We start from the raw sequence: 12,876 nt of genomic DNA on the forward strand, positions 1-12,876 counted from the left end.
CAAACAAACCCCAAAAGACATCATTTAGGCAAGCTTAATTTGGACAACTAAAAATAGCCAGCACTAGTCACACTGGAAAATGCAAGCTGTGGAGCTTCACACTTTCGCAGCTCGAGCCGGGACACGGGGGTTTCTGGCTAGGAGAAGGGTCCCCCCCCGGCTCCCCAAAAGTGTCCCTGCTCCCAGGGCCGAATAGGATGGGCCCAGCAGGACCCATCCCTGGGGCCACCGGCACCCTGCACAGCTGCTCCGAGGAAAGTTTCGGGTCCCTACACTTTCCCAAGCAGGATGCAGTGACTCACAGCCACGTCTGCACCAGGACACCCAGGAAAGCTCAGCCGCGCTTTCAGCTTCTCCACAGCCCAGCCAAGTTTCTGGTCCCGGCTCCCTGCAGCTGATTCACCCCCGCTTCCCCCAGCACCCCCAGGCAAACGCAGTCGGGCCTCTCTGCCAGCTCTGCCCGCACACGGGACAAATCCCCTGCGCCGAGTAATGCGTAGAGGCGGGTTGTTATTACAGCTTTCCCCCCGTTCCCGTCACAAGCGACACGACCCTCGCAAGGCACAATTCAAGCCTTGCTACAGCCCGAGCAGCCCATCCCGTGGGGCTCCTCCATCGCCAGCCTGGCGTTACCGGCAGCACCAAACAGCCTGGGGCAGAGCCACTAAATCCAGCCTGCCTTCGTTTCCCTGCAATCGCCCTCCTTGCGCCAACCTCTCCCTGCTCCAGAGGCAGGAATAATGTTTAACTCCAGTTCCCGCTGGAGCACGAGCTCCCTCCCAGCCTGGGTCACCCCCAGGCTGTCTCCATCACAGAAGCCACGCTTGACCCGTGCTCCCGGCACAGCCACGTGCCCACGGGAGAGCCCAGCGCCGGCAGAAAGCCCCTCTGGAGCGGGCAGCGCTGGGTGGGGAACCCCGGGGAAGCTCGGCACGGCACGCTGCCGGCTGCCAGCTGCAGCGATATGTCACGGCACGGTTTTGTATGCAGCCGGCGTCGAGGCGGCTCTCCCGGCGCACGGGACCGACAGGGAGGCCGTACAGGTGCCACGCTGATCTGGGAGCCCCACGCAGCCAACGAGACGCCCTGCCCTGAATTTCACGGCCAGCGGATCGTGCCTGGAGCCAGCCTCCTTCCCTGGGGTACAGCCCGGCTCAGCTGGCAGAGCCAACGACAAGGCGGGGGCTTCAGCCCCTGCGGAAAGGAGATGAGACGGGAAGATGCTCGAGGACCGAGCCATCTTCTCGCTCGTCCTCGTGTCCCTTTGCTGCCTGCAGCAGCGACAGCCTGCGAGATGGCAAGAGCAGGAAAGCAGCTTTCCCGTCTCCAGTTAAAAAGCATCCAGAGATCTGCCTGCAGCAGCCAAGTGCTCGAGCAACCCGGGGTTACTTTTAAGTAGCTGGTGAGAAGGTGGGAAGAGAGATGAAGAGCCGGAGCGCCGTGATGCTGAGCCACTAAGCCTCTGGGAGGGCTGAAGCAGCGAGAGACGAAGCATCAGCATTTCCAAGCAGGAACAAAGGGCGAAAAGAGAAAAAACAGAGGGCATGCCATGGGGCTGGCCGGGGCGATCGGCACCTCCCGGGCAAGCGAGGGGTGGAGAAGGGACAGTAAAGCTCTAGCTGCCGCAGCAGGGTCCTTAATTAGTATCTTGGGAAACCGTGCTGAAAATTAGACACCTTCTGTCCGAAATCCGAGCCCGGACCTGAAAATCTGATCACTGGATCCGATGCTCAAAGAGCAAAGGTCACGCCAAGTCCCAGGCAGGCCCTGCCACCGCCGCGCAGGGCTGAGCTCCCCCGTGGTCCCCTCTGGCCCGGCTTCGCCCCTCGCCCCCCCGGTGGGAGCAGAGGCAGCACCGCAAGGGCCAGCAGCTTATTTTTAGCCAGGGGAAGGCAGGAGCCCGCGAGCAGCCCTCCCGGCCCTCGCCCTTGGCACAGGGCTGCTCCCTGCTTTTACTGCTGCCACTGCTGCAGCGAGTGCCTCGGGCCTCAGCCCGGCCCAGCGCCCCGCAGGCTCTGCGGCACTGGATTCAGCCCCTGGCTGACATCACTGACCAGCCCAATCCCTCTCCCCCGCCCCGGCACGAATCCTTCCTCTGCCCAGGGAGGAGGATGCTGGGATCAACCCAGGAGCTGGCAGCTGCCACGGCCCCGCGGCAGACTGATCCGGCTTATTTACAGCTCCTTCACGGACCGCGGCGAGTTCGGCAGGGCTGACCTTTGCGTGCCGGAGACAAAGAAGAGATGTCAGCGGCCGCGGCGCCGGTGGAGTCACAGGATCGGTGGAACGAAGCTCTCCTCTGCCAGCCGGGACGGAGCAGGAGGCCAGATCGGTGCAGAGGGGGGCGGGGGTCAGGGAGCGGAGAGCTGGCCAGGGCCACGGGAAGCGAAGAGCGCTGGGATCCCAGCCTGGGAAAAGGAGGGATCGGATTCCTCCCTCCCTGTCCCCGCTGGACAAACTCTTCCGGGTAGGGACTCCTACGCGCTGCACTCTGCCCAGGCACACCAGCGGCTCGCTGCTCCCCGCAGACCCTGGCTGCTTTAGTAGGGGGAAAAAATACAGGAATACTGCCTAAAATTAAAAAAAAAAAGAAAAAGTGGGGGGATGGAGACTTGCCCCCAGCAGCCGCAGCAGCGCTTGGCTCCCTTGGCTGTCGGCACCTCGGCTCAGCCCAGCTGCCGACTCATCCCTGCCATGGAAGCGTAGAAGGAAAAGTTTCCCCGTCAGCATAAAACACAGACAACTGGCCAAACCTTCGACTTGGGCTTCTGCCACCCTGGCGAGGAGTTCCTATATTGGGGACCCGCCGTGTCCCAGCTCGGGTGCTCGTGACGGGCTGGGGGTTGCAGGGGACTGCCCCACTCCCTGCACGAGGGGACCGGTGCGTCCCCATGGGGTCACCAGAGACCCTCGTGCTGCGCGGAGGGGAGGGCTTGCCAAGACGAGGAGCTCTCCTGAGCCAACCCTTGGCACTGCCCGGTGGGATGATCCTTCCCATGCCCCCTCCCTTCCTCTGAAACGAGGGAGCTGCAGGATTTTGGTAAAGGACCACACGCAGGGCCAGGGTCACAGCTGTGCCCCCTCCCCAGCCTGGGCCCTCCCAGTCCGTACGACGTTTAGGACTGGATGCCACGACGCAGAAGCACAGACGTCCTAGGGAGCCAGCCCAGGAGCACTTGGCATCTGACCTCACACCCACACCAGGGCTCCCCACGTCCCCCTCCATCTGCCAGGGCAGCAGTGGCCTGGCCACGCTTGCAAGAGCGGGGTCAGCCCCTCGCTTGGCCGCCCAGGTGGTGGGGGCAGAGGGATGCTCCTGGCCAGGACCCCATGGCCCCAATTCCTGACCCCCCAGGGGCACGTTGCTGTGCACCAGCTTCCCACGTTTAAATCCGAGACCCCTCCCAGAAGCTCACAAATGCAGGAGGACACCGAACTCATATGTTACTCACAGAGAGCTCTCTCAGGAGCTAAGTTGCTTAATTAGTGCTTTAAGAGAGTCACTAACCAGGTGGGTGACACACCAGCGGGTTGTCATGTGCTCCACATGTCTCAAGCATTTGCTTTCTTCCTTTCTCCATCCTTTTTTTTTTTTTTTCCCTTTTCCTTTTTCTAATGAACAAATAGAGGGGCAGGTTTTATAAGTCCATGGAAACTCTATTATCCCTCTGCATTAAAGCCAAAAGCAACTAATTAAAACATCAAAGTCAGATGTTTCATTAGTTTGGCCTCAGCAAACCCTGGCAGGAGGTGGCAGGGAACGTGGCTCTCATGGCTGGCTGCACCGAGGGACCCCAAGGCTGGGCCCGCGCCCCAAAACACAGTCCTTGTCCCAGTGTCAATGGGAAACCCAGTAGGGAGCTCTGGGCTGGTCACTGCTCATCGCAGGATGCCTTTTCACACACCAGTTTTAAGAGAAGGGAGGCTGGGGAAGAGGTGCACCACCCTCACCTCATCAAAGCTGCTTCCCCCAGGAGCATCTCCACCACCAGCACCACGGGATGGTCCTTACTCCCTCCTAGATCCAGCACGATGGCGAGAGGGAGAGGTTCAAATTCCCAGCTCACCCAGACCCATTTATCTCCTCTTCCACACACCGGTTCTCCACTTGTGCAATAGAAAGGACGTTGCTGCCTCCATCCATCTGGACCAGGAGGGCTCCAGGCACCCAACAGGCATCAGCCAGCATCCCTCACCCTGCCTCCATCTGCTCCCAGTCATCCCCAGCTCGACACAGGAGTTGGGGACCACCAGAGGAGGTGGCACCTCTTGGCGCTGCAGCGGCCGCCTCCCCACCTAAGGATCCGCATCCCATTGCCACGGTCACACCGAGAATCACTCACATCCCTCCCTGGGCTCCCGCTCCCCAAACCTGGTCCCTGCAGCATCTCTTGCGCGGCAGCACCCGGAGCAAAGCGGGGTCCCCACCCCACCGCTCGCCAGGGCTTGAACCCAGGTTTTCCTCTGGCTCCCGGAGCGCGACGGTGATCTGGGTGATTTGCCAAGCGCAGCGCAGCCTTCCCCAGTGGGGAGGGGCCCTGGGTGAGGAGGAAGCTGGAGCAGCAGCCAGATCCTTCCCCAGGCCCTGCCTTGGGGAGCAGCGGACATGGGGAGCAGCAGCAAACAGGCATCGGCTCCGCATCGGGCTCCCCACGTCCCCCAAAACCCCGTGGGCTCCTTCCAGCACTGCTGCAACAGGCGCCTGTGACCACTGCGGGCAAACTCCACTCGTGGCATAGCAGGGGGGAAAAGAAAAGAAGAAAAATGGAAGAAAAAAAAAAGAAAAAAAAGAAAAACCACGTACAAGAGGAGCAGGGAGCGTGCAGGGAACCCGCAGCTCCTGCGAGGTACAGGCAGGGAAGGAGCAGGCTCATCTCCCAGCACAGGCCTTGGGGAAGAGGGGGAACTCCAGCACAGCTCCACCCCGGTGCTTTCTACTGCAAAACAATAGTGGAGAGGAGCAGCAGTCCCTCCCTGCTCTTACTCACCCTGCCCAAGGACCTGTGCCACCCTACGGCTCGCCCCTCCCTGCCCCGTCCTCTGCCCAGGGGACTCCAGCACGGCGGGTCTCAGCTCCTCGGCAGCAAGGCTCGGTGATGCTCCGGCTGACAGCGTCACACGCGAACGGCAAGAGATCTCAAGCACCGGGAGAGCCAGACCCACGGCACACGAGCGAGCGGCGAGCCGGCGCAGGGAATTCCCTCCGTCACCATCTCAACCGAAAAAAAAAAAAAAAACAACAAACCAACCCAACCAACCACCACACCACCGCCCAACAACACCCTTCGCCCTCTCAAGCCTCTACCTGCAGCGCTTGCACCACCTCCCCAGCGCCAGCCAGCTCCTCTTTCCTGCAGGGAAGGAGCCAAGGCTTTGCGGAGGTCCCCCGAGTGTCCCCTCGCACGACGGCAGCATCCACGGCGAGGGTGGGATGGGGATGGTGCTGGGCTCTGGAGGTGCAGGGAAGCGGGAAACACGGGGAAGCTCTGCCCCGGGTGCTTCCCCGCTCCCCTCGCACCATACCACCGCCTTGGCACCTCTTCCACCGCCCCGGTGCGGCGCCCGCCTTGGCGCTGGGCAGCAAACCCACGTACCCGAGTCAACCGCTCCGAACAAGCTTTGAGGAATCGAAGGGCACGTAGGTTTTGGGAGGCCTCCAAGACCACCCAGCTCCCTCCGTTCAGCTTGGGCGAGCCCTCCGCTACCCGGTGGGCACCTGCGGCCACCCCTGACCCCACCACCCAGCCCCACGCCATCCCGAAGGGACGGGTGGGATTTCCTGGGGAGGGTCACCCGAGGGGACAGACTGCAGGACACGGCTGGGAGCTGGGAAGGGAACCCCATGCCACTGCGGGGTGGGGCTGGCGGAGCGCGGGGGCGTCAGCTTCTCTCGCTCATGATTAAATAATTTAGGTGCGTTTCAGTGCTCAAGGAAGCGAAAGATTGAGGGCACTGTCTGGAGCCAGGCAGAGCGCAGGCAGCCGGCACAAACCCTGCCTGCTGGAGCAGCCAACAGCAGAAGCATCGTGCTTATTTGGGGGGGGGGGGGGGGGGAGGGTGTCACAGAACGGTGCCCCCCAGCCCCAGGACAGCTCTGGGCATCCCATGGGTAGCTCCAGGCACTCACCTCCACCCCGGCTCCCTGCCCCTGGGTCCCGGCCAGGTTGCCCATCCACGGGCAGAAACAGGCTGCACTGGTTTGAGATTTGCAATCCAAACCCCCACCCAACCTCAGGTCTCCAGAGATAAGAGCACAATAACCTATTGTCCCTCCTCCACTCCCTCCCCTCGCAAGATCTCGACTTGCCTCCGGCCATGCAGGGAGGGACCACCCAGCTCCAAACACATCCCCCCCACCACCACCGCCGGGGGCTCGCCTGGACCCCACGAAGGGCACGACCCCGGCCCCTGCCCGCCAGGCAGCCGGAGCGGATGCTCGGAGGCTCCAAGAGCCAAGACGCAGGCAGGGCTGGGATGCAGGGAGAGCGCTGGAGGCAGAGGCAGGAGGCGGAAGAGGCTCCTGCCTGCTGGCCATGTGGGCCAGAGCCTGGCTGGTTTTCTTTTCTTTTTTTTTTCCTCTTATTTTTTCTTTTTTTTTTTTCCCCCCTTTATAAATTTTTTTTCCTTTATTTCCCCTACTCCTCCTGTTTTCCGCTGTGGATTTAATCAGCTGGATTGGTGCAGGCAGGAGGGGGACGTGCCTGGCCGTGGCGTGGGCAAACACCAGGCAGTCCTACCCCCCCCCCCCCGCCCCGATTCCACCCCAGTGTCCAGCTCAGGCCTCACTCACACCCCAACACGGGTGACCCCCAACTCCAAAAATCACCTCGCCCGGCTCCTGCCCCACGGATGGGGAAAAAACACCCACGCAGCACCTTCCCCGCTCTGTCCTTGGGCTGCCGCAAGGCGCACAACCCCCCCCCCCCACCCCCCCGCCTCCCCCCCGCCTGCCTGCGCTGCCTCTGCCCTTCCCTCCGGCACCAGTGCCAAGCTGCAGCGTGGCCTGGGATGGATGGAGGCATCGGCCAGAGGGAGCCCGACCCACGGAGGGGGCGTCCTGACCCCCCTCCTCATCCTCCCTACAGTGCCACGACACGCTGCCCTCCAACAACACGAGCGACCGGCAGCCCCACGCCCCCCCCCCCATCAAGGGCAGGCAACAAGTTGCAGGATACGACGGGAGCGGGTTCCCACCCACCCCAGATATACCGGGGGGGGGGGGGGGGGGGCTGCACGCCTCACAGACACCCCCACCCCACCCCTCCGCATGAAAACGGAGGGACCGTGGGCATCCCACCACCATCCCACCCACCGCCAGGGACCCACCCGGCTCCGCGCTGCGGCGGGACCCCGGGGCGGGGGAAGGGGACACGGACACGGACGGACAGACACCACGCCAAGCCCCCCCCCCCCCCCCCCAATCCCATCCCACCTGCTGCACCTAGGTGCAGCACCCCAGTGCACACAGCGCTGCATACTGGGAGGGACTGGGGTGGGTGAAAACACCGCTTCCCACCGCCCCACCCGCGGCGGGGGGCTAAGCCCGCGGGTGGGGCGGTGGGAGCGGCGCTTTGACCCACCCAGCACCGAAAAACCAAGCACCGAGAAGCACCCACGGGACCCCCCCCTCCCACCCCACTCCCGTCCGTCGTTCCCCCCCCCCCCCCGCACTCACCAGCTCAGCCCCCACGACGCCCGGCTGGCGGCGGAGCCCCCGCGACTGGCCATGGGATGGGGGGGAGGCGGGATGGGGAAGGGGGGCGGTGGCGGCGGAGAAGCGGTCCCGGAGCTAGCGGGAGAAAATGCTTGTCATGGCAACCCGTGCCGTGCCGAGCCGTGCGGAGCCGAGCCGAGGAGGGCTCGCCCCAGCCCGCCGGGGGAGGGGCTCTCTTAAGGTGGCGGCCCGCCCCGTCGGCTGCTTAAGGGGGACGGGAGGGAACGGGAGGGGTCCGTACCCCACCACGGGCAGCACCGTGCGTGGACCCCCGGGCAGTGTGGGGACCCCCCCGGGCAAGGCAGTGTATGCACCCCCGGGCAGTGTGGGGACCCCCTGGGCAGGGCGGTGTGTGCACCCCCGGGCAGTGTGGGGATCCCCCCGGGCAGCACCGTGCATAGACCCCCGGGCAGTGTGGGCACCCCCCGGGCAGTGTGGGCACCCCCCGGGCAGTGTGGGCATCCCCCGGGCAGGGCAGTACATGCCCCCCCTGGGCAGCGTGGGACCCTCCCCACGGCAGTGAGGTGCACACACTCCCAAGCAGCAGGGACACCCCCCCCCCCCCTCCCCATCCAGGGAAGTGTGGGTACCCCAAGAAGTGGGGGGGATCCTCACACACAAAGCCCTCCCCACCCCAGGCACGGGGACGGCAGATCCGCGGAGCACCGTGAACGGTGGCGAAATCGGGGTTCCTCACGGGTGCTGTGGTTTCGGGGTTCCTCATGGGCACTGCGGTTGATCACCAGGGGCTGGCGTGTGCCTGTTGGAGCGTGCCCAGCCCTGCGAACCATGGGGCACAGTCCTCTGACATCCCCTGAGAGTGACTGTCCCCTTGGGTGACAGCATCACTTGGGAGGGGGACCCGCTCGCTCTCCCTGAGCATCAACAGCTGCCCTTTTCGCCCGGGCGGATCCAACCCTCACCCTTTCATTCCAGAACCAAGCAGGAGAAAAACCTTCACTGAAAACACGCCTGAAGCGTGCGAAACGCTGCGGTTGCACTGAAAGCGCAGCGTGGCATCGGTGCAGCAACGCTGGGTGTAGGCAACCTTAAATCAGCGTTAATCCCGGCTGTATCCCCACGTTTGGGCACGCAACCCGGTTCAAGTTAAACCAGTGGAACATCTGTGCGCGCACAAGCCCTAATTAGCGCTTGTAACGTTTTTTTTTTTCCCCCCTTGAGGGCCTGCACCTCAATAATTTTGCATTCCTGAGCGGTCCCAGGGCAACGTGGTGCTGCAGGAGGCCGGTTGCGCCGGGTGAGCCAAGCCCAGCCAAGGAGCCCCCAGCAAACGCTTTGGGCCCTTTTCTGGGGAAATTCCTCCCCGGGCTTGCGGAGCCGCTACCCGAAAGGTGTGCTGGTAAAATCGCCTCCGCTCGGCTCCCAGGGAGGGGCCCTGCCCGCTCGGGTGAGCTGATCGCGGTGCGGTTTTGGTGCCTGGGCAGTTTTGGTGCCCGGGCAGTTATTTGGAGTCGACTGAATGTCTTCAGAGCTGCTGGTGCTGGACGTAATAAAGTCTCTGCATCCTTTCAGCGGCTTGCTGGCAGCACAGGAGGCATCAACCTGCTCCTGTGCTTTGCAGTGGAGGGGAGGAAAGGGGCCTGGGCTGGTAACGCCTCGCTCGCCTTCAGTAGTGGGGTCCTTGGCATTTTCTTGGGGAGTTAGGTGAGATTATTCCTTCCTAACGTAAAATACTCCAGGGCTGGAGACTCTCATGACAAGAGCAAACCTTGTAACTCAACAAGCAAGCTCAGGCATCTTCCATTTCTTGGCTCCACAGCTTGCCCACGACAGAAAGTGGGAATAAACACATGGCTTTTTAGCTGGTGCCCGGCTCCCCCCTCCACCAAAATACAAAGCAGACGGCACTGACCACATCGGGTCTAGGCGGCTGCCAAACAGCTTGAGAAATAGATGGCGGTGCAGACGGCAGGCGCTGCTTTCAGTGGGCTGGGATGCAAAACTGCTGTTGAGACATAATGGCCTTTTAAAACAGGTTTTCTGAGCTTGGAAGGAATCTCTGACCATCTGGATTTGAACTCCTGAAAGGAAATCAGCCTTCCTGCCTGGGGGAACCTGGTGTTAACAGGGCAATTCCCGCTTTCAGAAATGCTGAGAATTTGCAGCCTCCTTGGACGTCAGCTGAAATGGGGAAAGGCAGATTTTACAGCCCGGGCGCTTGCCGTTGAAGGCACTAGCCAAAATCCATTTGAAAAATGTGCTTCCCATCCAGTGGCAGCCTGCAATTACCGAGCTGGTACTTAGCAGCTCCTGCTTGGGGTGTTTCCATTACAGCAAGAGCGACCATAAACACCGAGGCCGAAAGCCCCTTCCATTTTACATTTAAGGCAAAGCACATGGAGGAGAAGTCAAAAGCCTGGCTGGAGCGGGAGCGGGAGCAGGACCATCGCCTCCCAGCAAGCAGCCAGACCCTGCTCGCACCAACGCGGCCCCACACGCGGCGGCCAAGTGAAAAGTTCCTTCGTGGAGGATTTTTGGGGTCGTCCAGACCCATGGCTGGTGCTGATCTAAACCTGCTCTGAAGACCCTTCGCGTGTCCCGGCTTCCCAGGATGGTGGCTCTGGTACTTGCTGGTGCCAGCCCTCCCGCTCAGCCACAGGGCTTCTCCTGCTGCTGGGACACGCGGAGCTTTGCCATCCCTGGAGAGGTGACAGTGGTGGCCCCACGCTGCTCCGCGGGGGGCACAGCCGTTGCTCTGCACGCACCCAGAAGAGGAGGGAGAAGGACGCAAGCCTTGAGCCGGCAAAGCTCCCCACTTGTCTCCCACGCAGCCAGCCCCGAGCTGCAGGAAGGGACCTCCCAGGATTAGCCGGGGCTCCGGCTGCTGCAGCCACGGGGGTGGCAGCGGGGACAGGCTGCTTCTCGTTTGGCTCTTGGCAGGCGCTCACAGGCGAGCTCCGAGGGAGACGCTGGATCCCGCTGGCAAGTCTCTGCGGGGCTGCTCCGCTGCTTTGTCCTTGTGCCTTTGGCCTCCTCCTTCGCCTCGGATGATGGCTGGATGCTCATTTGTTCCCTTACGTTCCCCCAGAACGAGCTCTGGCCACGTCTGCGGGGACCACGTCAGCTTTCACGGCCGGGATGTTGCCGAGGGGGGTCACGCTCCAAGGGATGCACAGACCAGTGCTCCCCGCTGCTCTCCCCTCTTTGGCGACACTTCGCACTGTCGCACGCGGGCAGGGCTGTACCGGGAGAGAGGTGGGAGCCCCATCCTAACCCAGGAGGCACCTTCCCCCCCCCCGCAGGCAATTTCTGCTTCTTTGGGAAAGGAGCAAAGGCTCCCAACAGCAGCATCAGAGCCCGTGATCAGGGACCTAAACCCTGTGGGGAGCCCCGCTGCGATGGGAACCTCAGCTGTTACCCGTATTTTGCCATCTCTTTTCTTCTCCAAATGCTTTTCTGCTGGGTGCTCTGTCAGCAAAGCAGGCAGCAGTCCTTGGCCTGAGCAGTGTCTGGCCTAAAAGAGACCAGCAGCCACATAAAATAAATAACCCCAAAATAGAAAAGATCAGTCCACCAGGTTCTTCTCTATAAAGATTGGGCTTAACTGATGGTTTCCCTTTAAAACCAGTATGAAACTTTATAATGATTTGCCTTTAATGTCTCCCAGGCTGGGAACTTGTAGGTGGAGTTTTAGCCCAAAATGAATTGAATCAGCCAAGTTGTATCAGCCAAGTTACAAACCCGTCAAAACCCGAGGCCAGATCCTGATCTCATCCCCATGGGTATAAATCCAGCGTCGCTCCGCTGGAATCAACGGGGAAGATTTTTGTCATGGTGCCGGATAGCAGAGAGCAGGATTGGACCCCCAGGGTTTCTAATGGAAACACTGACTGACTCTTAAGCACAAGGCAGAATCGGGCGTCTGTAAAATCTCTCTCCATTCACGGGCTAAATATAGGGAGAGAGAGCGCCAGCGATCCAACTTTCAGTGCTCAGGGATAAATAAACCCTCGATCGCTGCTGCGGGAGAGGCTTTGTTGGAAATGCCAGGGGCTGGCGGGGGGTCCCCCGCTCCAAAGTCCCCTCCCGTGGGCCAGGGCAGGGAAGGCAGGGCTGGCCGAGATGCTCCCAGGTGATGCCCACATCCATGTGGGGCTGGTGCAAAAGGAGTTGGGGCGGGTTTTTCCGCCTTTTCTTCCCTTTTTCTCTCTCTGCTCAGCTTCAGCACCCGCAGATGCCTGTTTGCAAGGCTCAGCCTCACGCTCAGCGCAAGGAGAGCAGCCTGCGTGCTGCCGGGGGGAAGGGTCCCATCACGGCCACACCAATTCCCTTCTCTCCCTTTTGCCTGCTTTGTCTTGCTGGGTTCTGGGCTTTCCCCTTGCTCTGGAGCAGCTCCCCATGGCTTTGCAGCCCCAGAAAAATCCCACAGCCACGGGATTGCTAATAAACCTCTCCTAGATCATTTCTGCTCTCAATTACTCGAACAGCCCTGTTAATTTCCAATTAAGCAGCTACTTCAACGGGGAGGGGGGCTGGAAATAAAAAGCCAAAGAGAAGAGGAGGGATTTGGGCCCAGTTTTGCTTTATGGATGTAATTAGGAGACAAAATTGTTCACTCACCTAAGGAATTCCTCACCCAACTGCCTGTGAGCTGACAGACACGCTGTGTTTTCCCTGGGAGCCCTGTGACTGACGGTGCTTTTCCTTTCCCCACCCCTACACGTCCCCATTTGGAGCTGGAGCCACAACAGGCTCTAAATCTATTAGTGCCTGTTATTAAACCCCTAATATTTGCAACAGCTGAGGAAGAGCCTCTGAGCTGCCTCTTCCCAAGCACCCATGGGCAGGGTGAGGGGAAACGCCGTGTCGCAGGGATGCGACGAGGCCTCGCCAGGGCTGCTGGCACGGTGGAGCTCCTTCCTTCTCCGTGGAGCACCCCACCAGAGCACCTTGAGGGCTGGGAGACCATCCCCCTGGTCCCCTCCTGGTCGGAGGGAAATAGCTAGATCCTCAGCCCCATCTCAAAATGAACATTTTTCCCTCCAGTTCTGACCTCGTTTCTTTCCTCACATCAAGGAGGAACCTTGTACTCGGTGTTTGCATCACGGTAACAGCTCCAGGACCTTAGTGGGACTGAGGAAAGTCCCTGCTGCCAGGAGTGACAACGCAGTGGGTAGTGCTGAAAGAGAGGAGGGAGAAGT

This window comes from Leptosomus discolor, chromosome 21, assembly GCF_034619465.1.
Source record: "Leptosomus discolor isolate bLepDis1 chromosome 21, bLepDis1.hap2, whole genome shotgun sequence".
Taxonomy (NCBI): domain Eukaryota; kingdom Metazoa; phylum Chordata; class Aves; order Leptosomiformes; family Leptosomidae; genus Leptosomus; species Leptosomus discolor.